The sequence below is a fragment of the Durio zibethinus genome, chromosome 24, assembly GCF_047325235.1.
Source record: "Durio zibethinus cultivar Kanyao isolate XHJ-2024 chromosome 24, ASM4732523v1, whole genome shotgun sequence".
NCBI lineage: Eukaryota > Viridiplantae > Streptophyta > Magnoliopsida > Malvales > Malvaceae > Durio > Durio zibethinus.
Genome location: NC_143185.1, coordinates 8,931,875 through 8,952,319, shown reverse-complemented (window position 1 = coordinate 8,952,319; position 20,445 = coordinate 8,931,875). Strand labels below are relative to the sequence as shown.

General features: G+C 29.2%; 1 non-coding gene across 1 annotated transcript; it reads left to right on the top strand.

The window, feature by feature from the left end:
* The first annotated feature begins 7,348 nt into the window (after positions 1-7,348).
* Positions 7,349-7,455, top strand: LOC149511902 (small nucleolar RNA R71). Its single transcript, XR_016333438.1, has one exon. It is a non-coding gene; the product is annotated as a small nucleolar RNA R71 (small nucleolar RNA).
* The last annotated feature ends 12,990 nt before the right edge of the window (positions 7,456-20,445 follow it).

Sequence of the window (20,445 nt, the reverse complement as noted above, 5' to 3'; positions counted from 1 at the left end):
CCTTTCATTTCCAACATGCTTTTTTTCTTTTATTTCATTTTCAAACATACAATATACAACATGCATTTTAGACTCGATTGCAAAAATAGGAAGACAAACTATAGATTTTTCTTTCTTGAATCATAACCGATCTAATGATTCTTACAATTCATTCATCATTTTTCATTTTTTTACCAAACTTGATTTTTTTTATTCTACACATAAATGTGTGATTGGTTATTTAAAAATTTTTTCAAAATGGTCAACAAAATTTCTCACATATAATTAAATTTCTTAATCAAAGAGAACAAACTATGATTTTGGAATTCTTTTGAAGATTGGCATTCTTTATTAGAAATGAAAGGGGGAAATTTTTTCTTTTCAAATGGATTGAATAGTTCAATAGGTGAAGGTTTCAGTTCATTCATAAAGGCTTCACCATTTGAAGAGAATAAAAGAGGTGTATACTTTTCAATATAGCACACAAATGAAACAAAAGGTATTCTAAAAAGCATGAACGAAAATTTTTCCAAAAAGCATGAATCCTTTGAAAACTAAATATATTGGATACTTTTTCTAGTATCCAAATGTGATATTTTGATAAATGCCAAAATCAGTTGTGATGAGCTTAAAATCTTTAAAAGTCATTTAAGGATGAGAAAGAAGGCTTAAATTTTCAAAATCAACCCTATTTTATGCATTTCAAACTTTTTGGGACTTTGATCTTTTCAGATATTTCAATGGGTCTATGTTATCTTTGGTTAGCATCTATGTTACTTAATATCAAGAATGGCTTAAAGACTTTTAATATCTACTTTAAATTACCCTTTTGCAAGGTTTTCACATTAGAGCTATATTCATTTTCTCTTTTTTTTTTCCTTCATTTTCTTTTTTGATTATTACACCATGCACTCAAGAATTCAAATTTATCCAAAATGAAAGAACAGCCTAATTGAGTAATTAAAGAATAAAAGAAGACAAAAAAGGGTTAATAGGTTTTATATCCATTTCTTAAAGAGAAGCTCTTCAATTTTAAGTATCTATGCTTAATTCAATATGGACTTTTCTTGAAATGTAAAGTGTGGCCAAGGTTTAGGGTTCTTAAAGAAAGGGATAGATAGGCCCAAAACAAGTGGTTAAGGATAATTAAACCAATGATCATTTTTTTCATTTAAAGGATTCACTTTTGGATATTTGTCAGTTCACTTTCCCATGCTTTTTACTCAATCATTCATTTCTTCTTCTTTTCCTTTTGTTTTGTTCTTCTTTTTTCTTTTTCATTTCTTTTATTTTCTTTCCCATTTCTCATTTTTCCTATTCTTTCACTTATTCTTTTTCTTTGCTTTTTTTTTTTTAAGTGGATTCAAAACTTTCGAAAACCTTTTATTAATCTTTTGCTTTCAATATATAAGGTCTTTTTTTTATGTTACATTCTTAACCCCTAGATGCATCACTTTTTGCCTTCTAGTAAAGAGTGATCTTTAGTCAAAATTTATTTTTAGAAAAAAATTATTAGACTTAAAGGGATAATGGAGGATAAATTTCTATATTTTATGAAGAAGTGATGAAAGATGACTAATTTTCATCTTTAGCATAGTTAATTTTGAGCAGCAATTCTTATCAGAAGAAAAGGTTTAAAGAAAGATTTTTGTTTCAAAATTCTTTATCTAACATTTCCTTGGATTTTAACTCTCTTTCGACTTTTTGATTTTCTCTTTGTGGTCTTTTTATTGAATCTTTTTATTTTTTATTTTTTTTATTCATTCAAATGTCTTGAGTGTATGATGTCATAATAAAAAAATTTTCTTTCTTTATCCTTTTTTTTCTTCTTTTCATTTCATTTTTTTTTGTTTTTTTTCTTTTTACATGTTCGACCACCACCATTCAAGAAAGATGCTTCATAAACAAACTATCATTAATGAAGGTTATTGTGAAAACAAGGGTCATATGGAATGCACTAGTTCAAAATGTTAAAGAGTTTATGTTACTTCACAAAAGGAACAGGTTATTGTCTAAAGGATAATGAGGTCTTTCTTTTTGGTCAATATACCCCAAGACATTGTATAAAGACAATTTTGAAGTGAAAAATTAAGAGACTAGTATGCTTGCGATCATTTAAAAAGATTTGGGTGGCTTCAATCTTGAAAATTTTTAAAGCTACAACATAACCTTGATACATCAAATCATCATATCCAAATTCTTTAAAATGTCATGTTTACCTGATCTTTTAGGAATCTTAAATCTTTCTTCTTTTTCTTTTTTTTTTGAAATTGGCTATCTTATTGTTTATTACTTAGAAAAAGATGATATTGATATCACAATATTTTCAGGCGAAGGCAAGATTCATAAATTCAAGTTCACGTCTTCAAAAAAGTTATCGTTAATGAATGGAAACATGATTGCTACTTTTCATATAGAGCCTACAAGTGTATAAATCAAATAATAAAGTGGAGTATTCTAGTATTGTCTCTTTAAAGATTATGATATATAATGTTGGGTTGCTCACAAGTACAAAAAGCAAAGCCCTAATGGCTTATAGCTAAATAAATAGAAATTTAAGGTTTGGGGTTATAGGGATCAAGTAAAGATTAAAGATGATGTATAGGCAAGGTTTTTAACTTTATCAACTGTCATTGGGGAAGTAAAAGGCTAATGCCAAAAACTAGATCTAATAAAATAAAGATTAAAAGATTGTAACGTAAAGAAAATGGAACAGAGTGAATGCTTGTAAAGAATATAACAATTGCATGAAAAAAAAAATAAAAAACAAGATCATAAATGTAAGCCGAATCTTGCAAAAAAAAAAAAAGAAATTTTCTTTTCTTATGGGTTTTTAGTGGATCAAATCTTGTTTTTCTTTTCTTATTTGAAAGCTTGTAAATAAGAAAAGAAAGATCTTGGAAATAATGTTTCTTGAATTAAAAAATTTAAAGAAAATAAAAACTTTGTGGTTATTGACAAATCTCACCTAAAATAATAGCTCGCTTAAAGAACTAAAGAACCAAAGAAAAGAGAGAAAAGAGGAAAAGTGATGGATGATGAAAATAAGTGAATGGCTTTCCTATTTATAGTAAAGGGTTCAGCCAAGGGGGATGGGCTTCACAAATATTTGATTTCAATTCAAATACAATGGGATAAGCTTGGTCTTGATCTTTAAAGTTTTATGATCGAATGAGACTCTCCATGCTTAAGTGTTCTTGGTCGAATGGGTTTTTAGTGGATCAATCTTAGCCCTTACTTGCATCTTGATCAGATATTGGATAATCAGCTTCATTGGATTCAGCTAAGGCTTAGAGTTTCAAAAGCAAATGGATTTTTATCCAAGTCTTGAATTTCAAATGAAAAAAATCCTACTATAAATGAATTTCTTTAAGGCTAAGCAACAAACTTCATGGTTAGCTTCAAACTCATCTTGGTCGAATACATCTAGATCAATTGTGAAAAAATACGTGGTAGCTCATTTGAAATTGCTTTGGCAGAATGGATTAAGCTTGTAGAGTGCAAGATTTTACAACTAGTTCTTCTTCCTTACATGGTAGAATATGATAGAGTTCTTATGCAACTTATTTTCTTCATGGCTAAACAAAGAAGGCATGTTTGGCTCAAAATTCTATCTTAGCCTAATGTAATGGATTCCAAGTGAGATTTAAATTGCATGTGTATGGATCAAGGTGGGTGGCATTGAACTTTCGTAATTGGGCCGAACATCTCCCTTATATGCTTGCACCCTTACATGCATGGCTTGATGAAATGAAGTCTTAAGCTTGAAAAACATAAAATCATGAAAATAACATGAAATGCACTAAAAGTCATCCAAAATTTTAAATTTTAATATCATTTTAACATGTAAAAAAAATACATATTTTGGTGCTATCACCCCCCAAACTTAAACCTTTACTTATCCTCAAGCAAAACCTCAAATTAACATTACTAAAAAACAATATAAATATTCTCAAAGTCAAAAATCATACAGAACTCCTATCATGTACTATTGCATAATACAAAGTTAAGAATAAACATAGTCATAATAATTTCTTTCAAAAGTAAGCTTTCAATATCTTATACTATTCACAGATACAAATCTACTCAACTTTTAATTCATCCATATAACTCAAGTAATCAAAATGTAAAATACTTCTTCACATTTTAATTTAAAGATAGAATAGACTCAGATGTTCACTTTCCCCATCCCTCTCCACTAATGTTAGACATACATATTTAACTCAAGATCAAAAGGTCTTTTAGGCTTGTATTGTAAGGCTTGGGTCAAGGTAGGAAAAAAAATTTTTTTAGGCTAAAAAACCCTAAGCTTATTTTCTTTCAACTTCTTAAACTTTGAACAAGTTAGAGCTTTTTTTTAAACTTGACTTGTGAGGCATCATTTTATTCTTTTGTATTTTTGGCATTTTTTTATGGTTAGCTATTTTTGGTTTATAAGACTTTGCTTTTCATGCTTTGCCATTTTCTTTTTTCTTTTATTCTTTCCTTGCACCTTACTTTCTCTCAAAATTATAAACGTGTCCATAAACAAGCAAACACAATGGGTTAGGATAATAATAATAATAATAATAATAATAATAATAATAATAATAATAATAATAATAATAAAAGAAAAGGCTTATTGGCTTGTGGCTAAAATAAACAAAAAAAGGGGATATAATGTAAAAGGCTCAAAATAAGGGTACTAAGGATGCATTATCATATGGTGGGCTTGGAAAAAACTCAAATGGTCCAAAGAATTGCCTAGATAATCTCTTGAGTCAAATATAATCTAGGATTTTACCTTAAGAGTTGAGTAGGTAAATTCTATAGTAGTTATTCAAATCTTTAAATTTGATGCAAATCTATAACTTATAATATTTTACAAAAATCACAACATTTCATATAAAGATAAGAGAAGCATATGCATGATAATCATATCCAAATAAAAGCATGCTTAAAAATTCTTTTCAAGTTCCACTATATACACACTTAAACTCCATATCATACTTTAATCATTTTTGAAGAATATGTGTAATTTCAACTAAGTGAACATCATAATGAAATTTAGCATGTCAATTTGGTTTGAAAGCAAAAATGGGTTAAAATTTTAGAAAGTTTGCTTTCTTCCCCCACACTTAAATGGAACAATATCTCAAAAGCACAAAAGAAAAAAAAAATACTCCTTACATTTTTTTTCAAGGTTGAATCTCTATTATGAGGCATCTTTTTTACTTATCTTTATCCCCAAAAACAAAACATCTAAATCAAAAGCATTAAAAACATACCTATCCTAATAAAAAAAAAATCATAAAACTCGTAACCATTAAAGTAAAACCTAGGTTACCTTCCAAGCAGTTCTAATTTTGGTTAAGCTTGACTATTCCTATATCTATAAAGAATTAGCTTGCCCTTTTGGAGGGACCTTACCTTGTTTCTTCATTCTTTACGGAATGACATAAACAAACTTTGTTTGAGGAGGTGGACTAGCTTTCCTTATAGGGATCACATAAATTGAACTAGAGTTTCTTGAGGGGTAGACATGGTTGAAGCTAGGGGTTACTAAGTGTTTTAGAGGGTTAGGAGGTTTATCTATTAGGCTAAACTCTTTCAGGGTTTCCTTGACTTTGATTGCACTAACACCTTTTTCATCTCTTAGTACACCATACCTTGTAGATACAAACTACAACTTATTATTTTTAAATCTAAGGGTAAGGCTAGCATCAGACACATTTATTAGGGCCTTGGCAATAACTAGGAAATGTCTTTCTAATAGTAATGGAGCTTCATTATCCTTTGTCTAAGATAACAAAATCCATAGGGAAAGCATATTTTCTAACTTTTACTAGAACATTCTTTAACATCTTTTATAGTAACTTAGCATATTGATTAGCAAATTTAATATTAAACTGGACAAGCTTCAGCTTTCCACAACCTAGCTATCCAAAAATATTCATAGGCATGAGATTTATACTTGAACTAAGATCATAGATAGCATTAAAGAATTTTAACTTTCCATTTTTGCAAGGTATAGTAAACTCCTTGGATCTTTTTGGTTTTTAGGTAAAAGTTGCTGAAGTTTAGGACCGTAATATTTTAAGAACATGACTTCTTTTAATTTTTTAAACAACTTCTTTTGAATAAACCTTGTGATAGGTGGTGCTACGTTAAAACACTACCATATATTCTAGTAGTCATCCTTGGCCTTGGTTGAACTTCTTCTTAAACCTTTTATTCTTTTTGAATTGCCCATTCTTTTTTATCATTTTGAATAGGCTCACTTTGGACTATCTCTTCAAGTTTAGACTGAATGCTCTCTAGTAGTGCTCTTCTTACTTGTAACAACATTTACCCTTTTTTAAAAGACCCTTTAATGTACTCTTCTGGATTTTCTTCATAATCCATTTTAGCATTCTTTTTTTTCAGGATCTTTTTTATAAGTTTTAATGTCTTTAAGGATTTCTAATGCCATGAGGTCAAAACCTTTTTGGAAATTCTCTACCAAATCTCAGCAGCTCATTGTCCTCCAAAATATCATCATTTCTTATAAAATCTACTTTAGGTTATCTTATAAAGCTGGGTAAGTTTACTACTATGGGTTTATCATCTTCTTTATTAGAATCATCCATTCTAACATCTCTTAAAGAATAGATTACATTACATCCCCTCTTGTCTTACCTTTTTGGATTGGTTTTAGTATTGTTAGGTAAGGTACCTACAAGGTAATTTGCTATGGCTTGGGCAAGTTGATCTATTTGGTATTTTTTTTTATTTTTTGTTGATGCATCTTGACTTCGGATATTAGCATTGTTAACTTACATCAACTAGGTCAACATGTCCTCAAAGGTAAGTTTCTTTTCTTGGGGTGGATTGTAATTTAGTGGATTGGGGTGTACTTGTTGTTTTGGTTATTAGTGGGTTAGTGGTTCCAATAAAAGTTTGGGTGTTTTCACCATCCAAGATTATAAGTGTTGCTATAGGGATTGTTGTTAGGATTGGATTGTCAGATGTATTGGACTGGTACTACCCTAAATTGATATCTTTTTAAAGAATGGGGTCCTTCACGTATGTCACATGAGATAAAAGGGCTTTTATAACATTTACAAGGCTGGCTTGGGATTGATTTCCTAAGACTTCAGTTTTTTTTGTAAATGTGGCTAATTAGGAGTTAATTAAAGTAATAACATCAATCGTAAATCAACTAGTAGACTTTTTACTAACATTTATTTTCATGCCCCACTAGTAATTATTAGCAACCATTTCTTCTATGAGCTCATTTACTTTCTTAGGAGTCTTGCTTATTATTGGCCCTTTAGCAGCTGAATTTAAAGTGGTTCTCATAGGTGGTGTGAGACTATTGTACAATATCTGGATTTGGAGCCACTAGGGTAGACCATGATATGGGTATTTTCTTAGCAGCTCTTTGAATTTATCCCATCCATCATATAAAGTTTCGCCATCAGCTTAAAGAAAATGGGTGATCTCATTCCTTAACTTGGCAGTTTTTGTTGGTGAGAAAAACTTTGCTAAGAACTTTTGAACCAAGTCATCCTAAGTTGTAATTAAACCAGGTGGTAAAAAAGACAACCAATTTTTTACCTTGTCCCTAAGAGAAAGGAAACAATCTTAGTTTAATAGCTTTGTTAGAAACACCATATAGCAAAAAGTGTCACATAATTCAAGAAAGTTAGAAAGGTGGAGATTTGGATCATTGTTTGGTAACTTTCCAAACTACATAGAAGTTTGGACTAGTTGTATGATTGAAGGCTTGATTTCAAAATTGTTGGCTTGAATAGCTAGTCTTCTAATGGATGGTTGAAAACCATTTACATTGGAACTATGTTTTTTGCCCTTTATTGTTTGCATTTGCCATTAGAGTTGGTGTAGGGTGTGTTGATTGTTCTTTTCTTCTTTTGTTTTTAAAGGTTTTTTTAGTTTCTTGATCAATAGGAGCTAGGTCAACACTTTTGGATTTGTGCATGTAAACAAGAAAAAATCAAAGAAAAGTAAAAGAAAAATAATTAAACGAAAGAAAAAAGTTTAGATTATAAAAGCTTAGGAATTCTTTATTGATATTGCAAACACCGCTATAATCTCCAACCAACTTTAAAAACTTAATTGCTGCTTTTCGTATAGAGCCTACAAGTGCACAGACAAGTAATAAAGTGGAGTACTCTAGTATCATCTCCTTAGTGATTATAGAATATAATGTTCATAAGTACCAAAAGCACATGGTTTATATCTAAACAAAAGAAAATTTAAGGTTTTGGGTTAAAATGATCAAGTAAAGATTAAAAGAGATGTGTAGGTAGGATTCTTAACTTCACAAATTGTCACTTGAGAAATAAAAGACTAATGCAAAAAGCTAGATCTAATAAAACAAAGATTAAAATATTACGAAGTAAAGAAAATGGAATAGGTCGAATGCTTGTAAAGAAAATAAAGATTGCATCAAAAGAATTTAAAGAATAAGAAAATCAATGTAGGTCAAATCTTACAAAGAAAATAAAGAAAATTTTGATTGATCTTGGAAAATAATACTTGTCGAATTTAAAGAAAAGAAAAACAACATTTGTAAACTTGTAAACAAGAAAAGAAAGATCTTAGAAATAATATTTCTTGAATTAAAGAATTTAAAGAAAACAAAAGCTTTGTGGTTATTGGCAAATCTGTCACTTAAGCTAATAACTTACCTAAAGAACTAAAAAAAGAGAAAATAGGAGAAAAGTGAGGGATGATGAAAATGAGTGAATGGCTTATCTATTTATAGTGGAGGGTTTGGCCATGAAGGATAGGCTTCACAAGTGTTTAATTTCTATTCAAATACAATTGGATGAGCTTAATCTTGATCTTTGAAGCTTCATGGCTGAATGAGACTCTCTATGCTTAAGTGTTTTTGGTCGAATAGATTCTTGGTGGATCAATATTGGCTTTTAATTGCATCTTGATCAAATTTTAGATAATCTCTTTCATTGGATTCGGCTAAGGCTTAAAGTTTCAAGAGCAAATGGATTTTTATCCAAGTTTTGAATTTCAAATGGATAAAATTTTACTCTAAATTAATTTCTTCAAGGGTAAGTAACAAATTTCATGGTTAACTTAAAACACATCTTGGTCGAATGCACCTAGCCCTCATTGTGAAAAAATATATGGTAACTCATTTGAAATTGCATTAGCTAAATGGATTGAGCTTGTAGAGTCCATCATCTTGTAACTTGTTCTTATTCTTTGCAAGTTTGAATATGATAGAGTCTTTGTGCAACTTATTTTATTCATGGCTAAGAAAGAAGGCATGTTTGGCTCAAAATTCTAGCTTGGTCGAATATGATGGATTCCAAGTGAGATTTAAATTGCATGTGTGGATCAAGGTGGGTGGTGTTGAGCTTTCATAATTGGGTCGAATATCTTCCTTGTTGTATGCATGGCTTGCTTGAAATGAAGTCTTGAGCTTAAAAAACCTAAAATCATGAAAATAACATGAAAAACACTAAAAATCATCTAAAATTTTATATTTTAGCAACATCTTGACATGTAAAACTATATATATGTTGGTGCTATCAAATCATTTGTTTTGGAAAATATGTGAAGGTATTTGGTGAGTTTATTTCTAATAATGATCACCAACTCTTTTGAGACTCCTTTCACCTTTTATTACAAATAAAAACTCTTTTTTTTTTTTTCTTTTGTCTTCTCTCTTCATTTTTCAAGGCAGTTTCTTTTCTATTTATTTTTTTATTTTTTTAAAAATTATTTATATGAGGCTTTATTCATATCCATTAATCAAAATCTTATAAAAATCAATTAAACATTTAATCCTTTAAGAATAAATAGAAAGATAATATTAAAGGAGACATATGTAAAAGAAAATAACTATTCAAGTTGATGAAAATGGAGATACCATGAAAATGCATCATACGTAAAAAAAAAAAAAAATCAAAGTAACCCTTAACAAAAATTCAAGAAAGTCATTCCCAATCAACTTTGGCTTATCTCAAAATTACATTTATACACTTTGGTTCAAATTTGACGTTCAACCTCTTTGGCTTATCAAAAGTTATTGAGTCTATTCTGATCAGACTTTGAATCTTATGCTTGAACATAGAGTAAATTTCTATGGAATAACCTATGTTTCCATTATGGTAATCACATGAGCATTGACATCATACCATTTGGGATATAAGGTTTCAATTGTTCCAAATGAACAAATGATACCAAATGACTTTATTTGAGTTTTGGGAATAACTCAGCATATGACATAAGAATCAGGTTAATATGACTTTTTTCTTGGTGAACTTGTGCTTTCCTGTAACCACTTGTCTGGTTATTGGACCTTGAGACTAGTCTAGTGGTGGGTGGAATAATTGGGGTTTGAAACATAGGATGAAAAGCTTATGTAAGTATTGGTTGATAGGGGTATGGTATTTGAGACATTTAATTAGTCGAAGGATAATAGAAGGAATGGGTCGAGTATGGGTAAGGGATGAAAGGTTTGGGTGAAAGGCCTCTAATAGTAACTGCATGGGTCTCTAACTTTTTCCTGTTTGAAGGCTAGGGTTTTCTTCACAATAGAGGCCTCTTGTTAATCAATCTTACCATTCTTGATTGCATTTTCAATCATCTCCCTCGATATTGCCATGCCGACAAAGTTTTTTAGGGCATTACCAACCAAGTTATCAAAGCAAAGGGCCTTCAGAGTACTCATAAAAAGTACCATAATTTCTTTCTCTATTAACAGCGGTTAAACCTGAGCTGTGATATCTTTCCATTAGTGAGCATATTCCTTGAAAGTCTTAGTAGGTCTTTTCTCTATGTTTTGTAAGGTCAATCTATTTGGCACCATGTCTACCACATGTTTGTATTATGCTATAAAGGCCTTAGCTAGATTTTGCCATGAGTGAATTTTACTTTAGTTCTATTGAACATACCACTTTATTATGGACTCGATGAGATTATCTTGAAAACAATGAATCAACAACTTGTCATTATGAGTATGGCCCATCATTTTCTAACAGTACATAGTGATGTGTATCGAAGGACATTTTGTTATGTTGTACTTCTCAAAGTCTAGAACATTAAAGTTGGTCAGTATGACTAGATTAAGCACTAAACTCAGCTCATTAGCATCAAAATTTACATACACATCATGCCTTTCGATGGCTTTTAGACTCTTTTCTAGCAAGTCATAGTTGTTTTTCATCTCTGTGTTTTTTACTAGCTCTAGTACCCTTTTCAATTTCTTCCATTCTTTTAGATAATCTAGATTGGGCACAGTGACAAGTTTAAAAAGAGGAGACCTAGGTTAATGTTTATTTGAACCGGAGAGGCCTTACAAAAGTGCAAGCATATGGTTGATGACCTGTCAGGGGTTCCTGAGAAACATGAAGATTCTAAATATCAGGGTATTTAAATCTTGATGGATACAATGATTCTTCAACAATTATTTCTTCCCCTACCCCATGTGTTTTTGGAATCCTTTTTCCTTTTGAATGTCCTACCAATATTTGTTTCAATTTTTCAAATTGCCTATTAGTTTTTTGCTACATTCTCGCAACTATTTCCCTTATCTCTTCCTGTGCCTTTTCCACCTTTCCAATCCGATTAGCATTCTTATTCTCTATGACTCTTGAAGATGCGTTATCCTTAAACCTTTTATCAATTACCAAAAGTTATAAGCACATGATGTGAATTTTATTGTTGGCCTTAAAAGATAATTCATTAGCAAATCCTCTAATATTTAGATAAGATTTTTAAAGATATCTTTTTGCTTCGAAGCTTTTATGAGAGTATATTTATAATCACCATTCCTTATCTTTAGTTGGCATAAAAACAATGTTCAAATAAATGATGCATAACATGCATGTCAAATTTTATTATTTTTGTTTGAAAGGAAACCTTTTAAATTCCCTCATATATTTAGGTTGGTTTATTTCATATATTTAGGTTGGTTTATTTAAAGGTATTCCTTTGAGTGATATATTGCTTCATCTCTCAAAGCTAGAGCCCAAATTCCTCCTAATTCAATTCTAACGTGTTGATCCTTACCTTCAATTGATCTCTCATTTTTGCCCTTTTAATGCCCATTTCCAAGATATTTTATTTTAGGGGTTTTAACCACAAGTTCATGGCATTATTCTTATAAATGAATGCCATAAAACAAATGCTAATTTGCATCACGCAATAACATGTATGAATATGATGCAAAAAAAAATGTCATAAAATACAAAAATGCCTAAGATAATGGATTTTCATATGTATAAAGCCTTAAATGATAAAAATTTCATCACTTATGAATGTTATGCAAGAAATGTAATGTTGCATGGGTGGTGGGATATGTTCTCATGAAATGTAATTTATACAATGCATGTTTTACAACATCCTACCATTCATGGATGCTTATGCATGAGATGCAATGACATACTTCATGAGTAATAAGATGTATACCTATGACTGATGCAACATACTTATATGAGATGCATGCCATATTATATGCATAAGATATGTCTACATGAAATGCAATGCTTATGTTATGCAAACCTACTGAGATTAACACTTATCCTTAACATGTGCATGATATGGAATGCATATACTATCTATTAAGATGTACATAAGAGGAAATATATGTATTATCTATTAATATTTACATGAAATGGAGTGTTTATGCTATCTTGTTATTTTCAACTGCAAAAACATGTGAATGTATGCAAACATGATCAAATGAAATGGAAGGAACAAAATAACCTTGAGTCTATTTTTTTCATTTTCTAGAAAGGAAAAAATTTAAGAATACACATTTTGTTTATTCTACACAGAATGACTAGGATTCAAAGGTTTTTTTTCTTTTATATATGTTTTTATTTTTTTCTTTGGCCAATAAACAAAAAATTTTCCTTTTTTTTATTGAAAAAATTTGTTTTGTTATTTTGGATTTTTTTATCTTTTTTTTTTGTTGTATAGTAAAAATAAATTTTATTTTAAAATTTTTTTGAAGATGCACACTTTGGACAAACATCAAGCGAATTAATTGCATGTTAAAATTTTTTTTTGAAAGAATGCTTTTTTTTTATTATTCATTTTTTTCTTTTTTTTTTTTAATTTTAGTCTTATTCGCACCATTATTACCCCTAAATGCAAATTGTATTAGAGTGTTCTTTCTTGTGACTTATTTCATGTTATTTCTAGAGAATAGGTGTGACAAGAATCTATTTACGGTTGACTCTTTATTGTTCACTGTATGCTAGGTTGGGAATTGATGCATCTAGAGGTTCTCAAATTATTTCTTACATCATCATCTATCATAAACTAATAAGACACCTCGATATCACCCATTACAAGTTACGAGTGAAAATGGTTCAATCTAAATGAGAATGTTTCGCTAGCCATTGTGAAGGTTTACACCTTACGAAAGTGTAGTTACTTTACTTCCTCTTAAATATATAGGGTTAGAGTCTAGGTATAAGCTTTGAATGCAATGTGAATGTGAGTGTGTGTGAAAAAACATACAAGCCTTTTACATTTTCCTAAAATACCCCTATCTTAGATACCTAACAATTATTAAAAATAAGACAAATAACAACAATTAAAAATAGATGACATAGTTAAATATACATGAAATACAACACACACACATTTTTTTTGTTTTTGAATTCTTTGAAAACAAGGAAAATTAAAATCAAAACATTTTATTTATTTTTTATCATGACATTTTTATCATGCAAAGAATTTTATCACACATGTAACAAATTAAAATAGTAAGAAAACCATAAAAACAAGAACAATAGCCAAATACCAAACATACATCAATAAACTAATCAAAATTCATGCAAATAATAAGTAAACTAACAATTTAATTATCATAAACATTTTTAGAATTAAGAAAAACATTTAAAGGGAAACAAAAGTAGGTTCGGCCATGGGAAAAGTAAGGTTGGCCGAACCTCCAATGGCTTTAACTGGTGATTTTTGGTTTTTTATTACTTGATCTTTTTGATTTCAATTTGAACTATTATTTAGTTGGATGAATTCTTAAACCAAGCTTGGATGAAAAAAGATGAAAAACTATGGATTTTCTTCACAAAAACAGAAAAATTGAAAGATAAACACCATGAAACAATACGAAAATGCAATGGAATGTAATGAAATACAAAATAAATGCTAGTAAGAATTATACCTCTGCCAAGGCCTCCAAGAATTTTTTTTCTTTTTTTTTTCCTCCATTATTGTTACATGAATCCCAGCTCCTCTCTTTAAATGTCAATTCCCAGCCTCTTTCATGAAAAGTAAATATCTCATTCTAAATGTATGCAAGCCTTTGGATCAAATCTTCATCTAATGGTTATCCTTTCTCCTTTGTTTTGTTTTGCAATGAGCTATCTTTTACCATTGAATCCAGCCTTTCAAGATCATCCCATGGCTCTGAATGTTTAAGGCCAAAGATTACATTTTTAACGCTATTAGAACTAGTTCAAAAGGCCATTCTACCCCCCATTAGAAAAGTTTTCAATTTCTAAGCAATTTTCTTGGAGAAATATGACCCCTTCTTCATTTATATGATTTAAAGTAACAAAAATCCTAAAATATTATGAAATCATGATCTAAAAGTTTTCATGAAAATTCAACCTTTGGAAGGTTAAATTACGAAATTACCTTTAAGAGGTATTTTAGTAATTTAATACCTGTCAAGGTGAAATCAATGATTTTAATGCACCAAAAATCATCAAATAATTTAAAAATATGATTTGGAATGTTTCGCGAAAAACCATCTTCGAGAAGGTCAAATTACAAAAATACTTCTAAAAGATATTTTAGTGATTTCATATATTCTAAGATACAATAAAGGTTTTCAATACATTAAAAATAATCAAATAATATTAAATCATGATCTGAAGCTTTTAGCGAAAATTTAACCTCGAGAAGGTCAATTTATGAAAATACTTTTGAGGTTATTTTAGTAATTTTATATCTTCTAAATGTGATCAAGATTTTTAATACACAAAAAATCATCATGATTTATAAGTTTTCACGAAAATTGAATTTTGAGAAGGTCAAATTATGAAAATACCCCTAAAGGGTATTTTAATAATTTTACTTTTCTTGAAGTACATTCAAGTTTTTCAATGCTTTAAAATCACAAATCCCAATTTCAAACCCTATTAGTCCCATTTGGTTTCGAATTTTGAAAAATTGAACAAAGTTTAACTCGATTTGATTGATTTTTTTGAGAAGGTCAAATTATGAAAATACCCCTAAAGGGTATTTTAATAATTTTACTTTTCTTGAAGTACATTCAAGTTTTTCAATGCTTTAAAATCACAAATCCCAATTTCAAACCCTATTAGTCCCATTTGGTTTCGAATTTTGAAAAATTGAACAAAGTTTAACTCGATTTGATTGATTTTGACCAATTTTGATCAAATTTGACTTTGTTTGACTAGATTGAATCAAACTTGACCCTAAGGTATTTTGGGTTAGATTAGTTCCAAATCGATTTTGAGAACTTGTCAAAATTTGAGAAATATTAGATTTGAACTGGGTCAAATTTTAAGAGCTTCATAACTGGCCAAAATTTACTCAAACAAAATTAGGTGTCTACATATGGAAGTTCTTATGGAGCATTGGTGTCATAACATATAGATTTGTGAAGTTATTGCTAGACACAACTTAAAAAGTCACCATCGATATTTTTTTGTTTAGGTGCAATTAGCCACCTAATTAAATCTGTCTCCTTTTAAAGAAATATACCAAGTTTGACTCATGTATCTTTAAAAGGTGTGTTCTAATAAACAAATCAAGATTAGATTTGAAAGTACGGTTGCGTGTATAGAAGTTTATAGCACTCTCACAATACCCATCCAAAAAATGTTGCTAGTTGATTTCATGTTATCCAACCTTTAAAACATATTTGTATTTTTACCATGTAAATTTAAGATTGAAAATTAATCTTGAAATTACTCCATTAATTTGGTAACAAATTAAGAAAATTTCCTTACCTCAGGAGTATTCATAGAGATTAATGTTCCACCATGAAGAGGCTTTTATCATTGGATTCATTTATATTTTTAAATAATTAATTATTTTTAAAATCAATAAAATCTTCTAATAGTTTGGTAAGATTTTATTTCAAGACACATCCTCCAATAATTTAGTAGTATTTTTATTCAAAAAATTATTTATGAATTTGTTTAAAAAATCATTAAATCTTCTAATAGCTTAGTAAGATTTAACTAGGATATTTAAACCTCTAATAGTTTAGTAAGATTAATTTTTTTTTAAAAAAAAATCATTAAATCTTCTAATAATTTGGTAATATTTAATTTGAAGCACATCTCCTAATAGTTTAGTGGGATTTTTTTAGTTTTTTATAAAAATCATTAAATATTTCAATAATTTGATAAGATTTAATTTAGAAATTTAAATCTTTCAATAATTTGGTAAGATTAAAAAATTTAAATTTTATAAAAATACTTTTGAAAAGATTATGAATTTAATTATTCATGCAAAAAAGTAAGCAATAAAATAAATATAAAGAGAAACTATAGAAATTTTCCAAATGGTAGGGTTAGACCTAAAATGAAATCGAAAAGAATATCTCGACCTGATCCAAATTCAAGCATGGTGAAAAGCTATGAAAGCTTGGCATAATCAATTTAAATCTGGGCTTGGATCTAACTTTAGGCTAGCCAACTTAAATCTAGGTCTAGACCAAGATTTGGGTCAGGCCAAAGATTAATTATTTTGGTTTTTAGGTCAAGTCTTCCAATCTGGGTCAACTCTTTCAAACAAATAAACCCTTTTTATTTTTTTTTTCCTCTTAGCAGACCAAAACTTCAGGTACCAAACAAGTGTCACAGGTCGAGACTCAACCTCCAGGCTTACGCAGCTCTAGGACTTGGGATGCACTTATCTGACATCCCAGATCAGCTTACCTATCACGATTCACACCTTTATATGGTATTATCCATTTTGGCCCCTTCGACCTCACGATTTTATCCCACAAAAAGCACCTCACAAGGAAAGAAATGTGTAGACCCTTATATCCCAAGACCACTCTAGTATATAGCCGATGTAGGATTCATGGTTCCCTTTTAAGATCATGACATAAGAACATCGTTACCTCCATCGATTGTCATTTGACCACCTGTGCTCGCTACTTCTTTTAGCTTCTATTTATTCAAGGCACCGACCACCAGTAACTTTAATCTTAAAAGCAATGGAATGCTTCCATTCCTTCATTATACGATACTACCATTAGTCTTTTACCATTCGGTGACGGCCTATTATTCCTTTTTATTGGTTGTGCCACAGCTTTTATCAACCATGAGAACAATTGAGTCAGCTTGGAGACCTTTCCAAATGTTCTAAAGTTGGTTCAAACCCATGTTGTTAGGTACAACGCTTAAGATTTGGGAGTACTTATCTAAGAGCTACCAGAGTTTCGCATTTTACGCGATTTTCTTGTCAATCTTGGAAGGTTTAATTACCATTTTTTGGGAAATAAAAATTAGTACTAAAGATATAAAGCTTTACAGAGGGCAAAATTATGGGCCAAGATGAAATAAGGGATGCTCAGTCAAGGTGAACAATAAAATGGCATTGTCACTTTAACCTCTAGTTTCAAATTGGGAATGGTTTAAGAGAAAAATAAAAAGCCCTTGTTAAGAGGCTGGTTGGTGTTATTACGAAGGGACTTTGGTGTTGATTTTTTTCTTTTTTCCCTATGTTTGGAAAACCCAGAATGAAACTAGAAAACTATGCTAAAATCATGATTGAAACCTTAACCCTCACTTAGCACTCCATTTTCAAAACTTAACCTAAATTCAACGCTAATTAAACAAGCTCAAAATCTTGATTAATGGATCCAAAATCTAAAAGCATTTGAGTTTCAAAAGTTTCAAAACTCCTGACAAAATGCAATGTTTGCAACTCTCTCTTTATACATTTTTTGTGAAACAAGAATTGTACAAAAATATAAACATCTATTACATCTGGTTGTGACTCAAAATAAAAACTTAGAGATTCTCAATTGAAATAAAAATTTGTAATTTGAAATTCAATGATTCCTAACATGAAATTCAAAGCTTCACAATTTGAAATTTAAAGATTCACAATTAAATTTAAAAGTTCACATTTTGAAATTCAAAGGTTAGCAAGATTTTAAAAATTTGCAAGGTCTCAAAGAACTCAAAGATTTATAAAAATTGAAGATTTGCAAATGAAATTTCAAAATTTTTCCATTCTAAAGACTTGTAATTGCAATTTTTAGAAATCCATATAAAAAATTCTAAACTCACTTACAAAATTCAAATATTCACATTTGAAAGATTTTTGTTAGTGATTCACATCCAAAAAACTTTTAGAGATTCACATCCAAAATTTTAAAGATTTTCATTTGAGAAGTCTTAGAGGCTCAAAGATTTTTATTTAAAAAAAAGTTTACAGATTCATTTCTAAAGTTTCAAAGCTTCTTATTCAAAAAGTATTAGAGAGTCATATAAAAAATTCAAAGATACTCATTCGAAAAAATTTTTAGAGATTTGCATAAAAGATTTCAAATATTCACATTTGAAAAAGTATCAGAGATTCACATCCAAAATTTTAAAAATTCTGATTAAAAGAACTTTAGAGATTCACATCCAAAATTTTCAAGATTCTTGTTAAAAAAACTATAGGAATTCACATCTAAATTTTCAAAAATTCTCATTCAAAAAACCATAAAGATTCACATCCAAAATCTAAAGTTTCACATTTGAAAATTTTTAGAGATTCACACCCAAAATTTCACATATTTTCATTTGAAAATTTTGGAGATTCACATCTAGAATTTCAGGATTCATGTTCGATAAATTTTAAAAATTCGCATCCAAAATCCAAAGCTTCAGATTTGAAAAATCTTAAAGGTTCCTATCCAAAATTCAAAGATTTACATTTGAAAACTCTAAGATTCATATTTGAAAATTCTTAGAGATTTTGCTCAAAGAACTTACAAATCATTCTTAACATGGAAAAGCTCATTGAAAATGAAGGCTCCATAACTTTAAAATTTGGAAAAGCTACTTGGAGATTTTGAAGATCATGGCCAGAGGTTTTATATATGTTGTTCAAAGGTCTTATAAATATGCCTATCTTTGAAAAAAGCTTTTTTTAAAAAAGGGCTCTATCATTTTAAAAGTTTGGAATGTTTTACTCATCCAAAAAATCTTATCATAAAAGATCTTTTTTATTTGAGAATTCAAAATTTCATTTTGAAAAAGTTGTTTTACTCATCCAAAAAATCTTATCATAAAAGATCTTCTTTATTTGAGAATTCAAAATCTCATTTTGAAAAAGTTTTTCTCATTTGATGATACAAATCTCATGTTGAAAAATTCTCATCATATAAGGATTTAAATCTCATGTTGAAAAATTTTCCTCATTTGAAAATTCAAAAGTAAAAAAATTTCTTCCTCCTGAAGTCAAGTTTTGTAAATGATAAATGCCATGATAATAATGCAAATACCTTATAAATGATAAAAATGTGACAATTCAGATTCTTACTAAATGATGCAAATATATTTCCTAAACAACAATGCAAATGTCATACTCTAAATTATGATTCAAATGTTTACCACATGATGCAAATGCATGTTTAAACTATGATACAAATGCATGTCTAAACCATGATGCAAATGAAATTATCAAAATAAAGATTCAAATATTTACCAAAAAATGCAAATGCATGGTCCAAATATTGATGCAAATACAATACTCAAAACAATGATCTATATACTCACCAAATAATACAAACATGGTTCAAACGATAATGCAAATGCAACGTTCAAAATAATCATCTATATACTCATCATATAATATAAATGCATGAATAACAGTGCAAATGCAATATTGAATACAATGATTCTACTTGACCTAGAAAAGTCACTCTTTTTATATTGGTTTCAAAATCATCTTTCTTCTATTTATCATAATGTAACAATTCAAATTTGAATTTTTTTTCAAAACTCACAAAAGAATGCAAGAGTAATTGCCCCAAAAAGGTTGTTAGAACTTCATTTCTATAAAATGTTTATAATCTTATCTCAAACTTATTGAATGACAATAAAAAATTACCCTGCATAATTTATTTTCCATGATTAAGATGAAAATGCATCAAAATTTCATTTTTGTTTCAAAACATGAGATCATATCTCTTGTGAACTAATGATTACTACCTAAAATGAATGTGATGGATCACAACTTAGTCTTTCCAAAAGGACAAATGGTTTGGCACATCATGATCATAATTATAAAATGGGATTTGGCCACTGAATGAAAAAAAGAATATTAATGTCTTCATCTAGGCTTATAAATGAAAATTGTCTTTTAAAGTCCAATTTATTTTTGCATTCTTTTAAGTTCTTAGTATGTGGTATTTTAATAAATGTTAAGACCAACAATAATAGGTTCAAACTTTTAGGTATAAAGAATAACAAGGCTCAAATTTTAAAGAAAATCTTT